Source organism: Cnephaeus nilssonii, assembly GCF_951640355.1.
Source record: "Cnephaeus nilssonii genome assembly, chromosome: 4".
Lineage (NCBI taxonomy): Eukaryota > Metazoa > Chordata > Mammalia > Chiroptera > Vespertilionidae > Cnephaeus > Cnephaeus nilssonii.
This window is the reverse complement of record NC_137075.1, coordinates 2,972,715-2,979,529: the sequence shown is the minus strand read 5'-3', so window position 1 is coordinate 2,979,529 and position 6,815 is coordinate 2,972,715.

Sequence of the window (6,815 nt, the reverse complement as noted above, 5' to 3'; positions counted from 1 at the left end):
GTATGTGCCCTTGGCCAGGAATTGAACCCTGGAACCTTTGGTGTGTGGGCCAATGCTCTAATCACTGAGCAACACTGGCCAGGCCCATCAGCCTTCTTTACTGCAAAGACAGCATGTTCAGAGGCAGGAATTTGTCTGTACCCCTCTTAAAAGCTTCTAATTTTTAAATCAACATATATTTCCCTTTTTCCCCCATTTTATTTATTTATTTATTTATTTATTTATTTATTTATTTATTTGCTGGGGCTGATTGGCAGATCCGGGGCAACAGATGACTGGATTACTCTGACACACGTTTCTGTGAATGAGAGGGCTAAGGGACTGCTTGGCTATAGGAACAAACAGCCCTGTTCACCTGCCTCCTTAGGCTTTTATTGTAACAACAGCTTGAACTAAAATTAACTCCTAGATACTATCAGCCGGGTAAGCATACTTGAGAAAACACATGAGTCTGTGGTGTCCTTTAAGCAATGACATTTTGAAGTCTAAATATAAAGATTCTAGTAAAACACCCAGGGGCTCAGACTTGTTTGGAACTGTCAAGGCAGGGTCAGGCACCTTCAGCCAACTCCTGTCCTCTGCTTCCCCACATTTATTTATTTGAGCGAGAGGAAGGGGGAGAGAGAGAGAAACATTTATGTAAGAGAAAACATTGATCAGCTGCCTCCCAAACTCGCCCTGACTTGGGATCAAACCAGCAACCTAGGTATATACCCTGAGCAGGAGTCAAACCCACAACCTTTTGGTGCTCCAACCAACTGAGCCACCTGGCCAGGGCCATTCAGTTTAATTTTAAAGTTGGCATTTTCTAATTTTACATGCAAAAATTAATTTAGGTGTCCCTCCTCCCAAATTTCATTTTGACCATCTTATCTTGATATCATTTCTAGTTAAATCTTTGTATTTCTGTAAGTACTTGCAAGTAAAAGCTTCCTATTTATTGTGTAACTGCAGGCGTATCAATGGAGGCTGGGAGTTTCTGGCCCTGGAGGCATCATTGCCCATTTTAATTTTAGTTTTCTTTGTTTATCTGCAGAGTCTGAGCAAATTTTTAAGGATATTGTATGGTGGTTTGAAGTGTGTTGCTTCTGGGTTGACTCCAAGGGGCTGTCAGCTCCCAAGTTGCATTCAACCCTATTATATGTCTTGGTTTCTCTCCCCAGCTATGTAATACAGTCATGAGGACTCCAAGCACTAGGTAACCAACCTTTATGTGTGTGTCCCCAGATGAGTCATTTGACTAATTACAGTTGAGTTGGAATTCCCTATGGGGCTCCTGCACATCATGGGGAAATGCCCCTGACACACCGCCCCAAAGATTTGTAGTCACCTAAGAATACCCAGAGTGGAGGGAGGAAGTGCCTCTTATTTTTGGAGCCCAACAAGTTCAAGCTCTCATTTATGTGGTAAAAGGTTTTTGTTCAGACTCTCAGAAGGCAATTCCAATTGGAAAGCCAAAGTTAAAAACCAGCCACCCATTTTTCCTCCTGTCCTGCCTTAGCCAGGGTTTTTTCAACCCTTAACCTTTATTTCTACCTTGAGGATTTTAATAAAATCCTAAAGGACCTTGAGCTCCTTTAATAAAAGCAGGACCTCTTACCTTAAATTCCAAGTGAAACTCACCCAAGTTTACCCGAAGCAAAACAAGGATCTGGTGGGGCACAATGGGTCCCTGCTGGTACAAAGCATAGGTCCAAGTCTTCAGGTGGTCCTGGGTGGGAATCCTTCCTATTGTGCCAAGTAAATGTCAATGTAAGAAATGTCCAGACCTATAGGAATTTTTATGAGTTTAGTTGAGCCAAACTAACAATTGTCAGGAAGCAAAATCTCAACGGCTTGAGAAAATGCTCCTGAAAACAGCAGTTTCACTACTTATTTTATACATCAGAATCAAAAGGGAAGACATAAATAAGGGGTTACAAGAAATGCAATGATGATAGATTAGGGAGGAGAGAGAAAACAAAGTGGAGAAACCTCTGGGATTGAATAAAAAGTAAAATGAATGAACATATACTTCTTTTACACAGGTGGGGATAGGATAGTTAACAGTCAACAATTAACATGATAACAATAACAATGAGGGGATCGTGGTCTCTGCTCAGGTGCAGTGGTTGTGTTTTGAGGGGTCTGGAAGAAAAGAAACTACTTTGATATTCCAAAGGTATGTTATCATAGATGCAAAAAAACAACAGACAGGCTCAGTTAAGATAAAGATTGACCTTTGTTAGGGAAAAATACTGGCCTAGGACATAACTACCTGCCATGATCTGCTTTTAGTTAGAAAGTTTTAATTTCAGACCATCCTATGTGGTTACCCTGAGTTTGCAGGGCTGCCATACAGGTCTCCCTGAGTTGGTCAGGTTAGTATGTGGCCCCTTTTCCATCCATAGTGTCCTAAGTGAGGAAGGAGGGCAGCACAAAGCCAACATGTCAAGGCCAGACTATGGGGCTCTACCCAAGGGAGAATCCATGGCTCTTATAGCTGGGGGAATTGTCATGGCCTTTGGGGCAGTCCTCTGAAGGCAGAAAATCTTCTGTAGCATCTTGATGTTACCATCTCTTCTTCTTTTTTAAAAAATATGTTATTGATCTCAGAGAGGAAGGTAGAAGGAGAAAGAGCTAGAAACATCAATGATGAGAGAGAATCATTGATCAGCTGCCTCCAGCACACCCCCTACTGGGGATCAAGCCCAAAACCTGGGCATGTGTCCTTGACTGGAATCGAACTCGGGACCCTTCAGTCTGCAGTCTGACGCTCTATCCACTGAGCAAAAACAGCTAAAGCTTACCATCTCTTCTGTATTGCCCCCACCATAAGGGGCTCACTACCCTGTGAAAGTAGAAAAGCTACCTTTGTCCTGAGCAGAAATATGTCTCCCCACCCTCCCTCCTCTGAGTCAGTTCTGGCATAGTCCTCTGGGAGGGGAAGAACATGCTGCTCCCCTCCTCCTCCTCCTCCTCACCAGTGTCCACACTCATATCAGAGCAGCCTGGCCTAAGTCCCTTATGCTCTGATGACACTGTTGGTGAGGGAGCAGGAGGGTTCCAGAAAGGGCATGTCACATGATACTTCTGATGCTCCTATGAGACAAGGGAGGTAGGAAGTAGAGAGCTGGCCACACTCTCATCACATGACCTTAGCAGCCAACAATACTTCCTTACAGGCACAGAATGGGATCAGGCTGGGTCTGGGGTGGGTTAGGCACCTGTGTGTGCCGGGGGCAGTTCCATACATGTGTATAAGTGCTCTGTGTGGATGTGGGCAGACCCTGAGCTTTCTGGCCTGCATGGGGTTGAACCCACCTTGGCGCCTTATCTCTGGGATCACAGGGGGGCAAAGCTGCACAAGCAAGCACATGGGCTAATCCCCAAGGAGTGCTTTGGTCCATTTCTGGACCAAAGCACTCCTTGGGGATTTCGGCTGTGCTGCAGAGATCGAGGTGTTGATGAGGATCTGAGGCTTTACTAAGGTTTGGGTGGTATGGAACTTTTGTAAGACTCAGGGCTCCAAGGGTTAGGCTGGGAGAGTCTCTGGGTTTCTACAACTGCTCATCATGGTTTTGACCATCTTGCCCCAACCCATGCTTGATTTGCTAGACTTTGAGGGTGCTTTGGATGTGACTGAGGTTCTGAGGTGTTTTAGATGTTCTGGTGTGTTTGTGAAGTTTTGGGGATTCATGGGGGTGATATTGGTGTTCTGGGGTTCTTGTGATGTTACTAAAATTCTGGGGATATTGCTGAGATTCTGGAGGTAGGTCCTCTGGGGAATTCGGGGGCCCTTGGAGGTGTTTCGGAGTTCTGGGGCTCCTCCTGGACTTCCCATTCATTCTGGCTCACTCTTTTTAAGTTTAGCACTTTGCCCTTTGAGAATTCTGATAACCACAGCTGAGGAAGGCACACACGTGGGCCTGTTTCTAGATGCAAAAATTCCTCAGATGTCAACTTGAACACAAACATGGAGACAAAGGAAACTCTGTCCCAAGGCCTCCAGGGGCCAGCGCCAGCCGGAGGGGCATGGTAACTGTGCTAGGCCCAGGTGGCATATGGTCATTGTCTGCTTACAGCCTGGGGGCTTTTGGGACCCCTTCCCACAGTGAACAGGGTTTTGCCACCCCAATCGGTGCCCACCTGGGATTCCAGGTTGGCCTGGGCTGATCCTTGACTGTAGTATCAGCCTCATCTGAATGGGCCACAGCTGGGTAACCCTGACTGCTGCCCTGCTCGCTCCCATTCTCAACTCTCCTAAGACAAACATCATTCCAGCTACCATTGCTGACTTTATCTGATCTTAGGGCCTTGCTCCAGGCCCCCTCCAGGAAGCCTTCAAGACTGCCCAAGCCATCTCCTTACTCCACGTCCCGCCTCCTCTTCTAGCTTCTGCAGTCTGTATCCCAAGTGCCTCCTCTCTCTTGTCCCTCCTCTCCTGGTGGCAGGTGCCGGTCTCCTCTTTCAGGTGTGAGTCCCACTGTAAAGCCATGTCCAGAGGGCAGGCCCTGGACTCTGCTGTCAGGCCTTCAGAGAAATTCCTTAGGAGCACCTCATTACCGTCTTTTTCTCCTCCTCACTTTTCCTTGCCAGTTTGCAGGCCTAACACCTCAGAGCCAACCCTCCCAATTTGCAGATGTGAGCTCCAAGCTGAGGAGATACTTTGGGCTCAAGAAGTGGGTTCCCCTTCCCAGCCTGAGCCATGTGCCCACCCAGTACCCATGGATCTTTGATCTAGCCTGCCTCCCTGCCCCCACCAGATTGGATGGCGGATCTGGGGGCCAGGAGTGTGGGTGTAAGGCAATGGGGGATGCCTGGGCAGTTACAGCTGCTCTCTTTGACCTCTTGCTACAACCAGTGACTAGTGTGCTGGCTCCACATTCTTGGGTCATAACGTTATTAAAGGTAGGGAGGGGAGAGCCCACCACCAAAGAGTCTCCAAGCTAGGTGGCTCACCCCTCCTGGAACGGAGACAGCCTAAAGCCCAGAGAGGCGAAGGGGACTCACTGAGGGTCCCAGGGCAAGGCCAGGCCCCTAACCCAGGTAGGGCATTTCCCACGGACATAGAAATGCTGCTCTTGCCTCCTGGATCTACTCCTTCCTTTTCCCAGTCCAGCCCTGAGGTGACCTCTGCATTGCTCCACTGAAGAGGGAGGGGATATCCTGGGCACTGGGCTATCCCTGGGGAGGGGGCTGATACCACGGGAAGTCCCTTTGGGGGCACTGCATCGAATAAAGTTCAAGGTTAGCTCTGAGTCAGCAGATGCTGACATCTCTATGGGCTGAGGAGGGGAGGTCAGAGCCTTCATCCTGGAAGAGGAACCATTTAGGAAGGAGAGGGAGGAATCAAGGCCAACAGAGCACTCAGGCCCACACCTGGAGGCCTTCTGGGTCTGCCTACGGGATTTGGATGGGGGCCTTTAGGATATTAAGCCCCGACCCCTCCGAGCCTTCACTGATGCTATTCCCCTGTTGGGAATACACGTCCTAACCCTCCATCTAACCCGCCACCGTCTGCTTCGCTCAGGACTTCCTTCAGGACTCCTCCCCCCCTTGGACCAAATCCCGTTTCCCATGGGACGTGTCGGGGCAGTCTGCCTTCCCTTTATGACCCTCAGACACTTGAGAGGTCACTTATCTACTCATCTGTGTCCCCTGAACTATAAACACTCACATCCCAGGGCCCAGAACAGTGCTGGCACTTAGTAGGTGTTCAATGAATTTATATTAAAAGACTAAATGGATAAATGTCTTTTTTAAAAAGCTTGTTGAACAAATGCCTAAGCTGGGTAGGGCCAGGGCCCAGGCCCCTGTGGGGTACTGGAAGGACACAGACCCTCAAAGATTCAGGGGTCCTGACCCCCCACTCAGGGGTAGGGGCCTGAGAACTAACTGCTCTCTGCATCTTGCCCCCACCCCCACTCCTACCCTCTGCTAGAACAAGGAGTGGGAAGGGAGCAGACAGGGATGGGGGGCAGCTTCTCAGGGGAGACAAGATGGAGAGGTATCCCCAGCGTCTGCCCAGGCCCTGTCTTCCTCACCCTCACTCTGCACCCCGGAAGGGGCAGGAGGCAGATGAGGTTCTTGCCTCCCATGGGTCTGGTTCCTGTTGAAAGGACTAATTCTTGCCTTATGGGGGTGAGCTATCTCCCTGTGAAATCAAGTTGGAAAAGAAAGCTTTACCAGTGAGACACATGCGCGTCCTCATGGAAACCAGGGCGAAGGAATGCACAGGCTCCCTCCCTGCCTCCGTCCTGCAGCCCCACCTGTCTCCTTGGGTTGCTAAATGCCAGATGGCCATACTGGACTTGAGTGAGCATGGAGGACTGCAGGTATGGCTGGCAAAGGAGTGGGAGGTTTGGGGCAGGCATGAAAGCAGGTACTTGTGTTTGAAGTCCGGGTCAGATCCCTCCTGGCCACACCCCTTGGGCTGGGAGCCAGTGGAGATCAGCACCACCCGCCTCCCAGGTGTCTTTGTCAGGACCATGGTATGTTCCCACCACAGAGGCCCAAAGGGGTGGTCTAGAGAAAGCCTGAAAAAGGAGGGTGGGGGGTTGGGCTGGACCTCCAAGAGCAGGAGGGGCCAGGAATCCAGCTGGGAGGGTCCAGCACACTGGCTGAGCCCGCCCCGCAGCCCGCCCACCCTTTCATCTCCGCAGCTCCTTCCTCCCTGGCCCTTCCTTGAGAGTGTGTCTGTGGGTCGGTCTGGGTGGGTTTGAGGAGGGGGAAGGAAGAGAGGGTCTTGATTGGACACAACTTCTTTGAAAATGGTCCTTTGAACAAAGGCCTGCTGGTGGTCAGTCAGACAGACAGACAGACAAGAGCTCGAG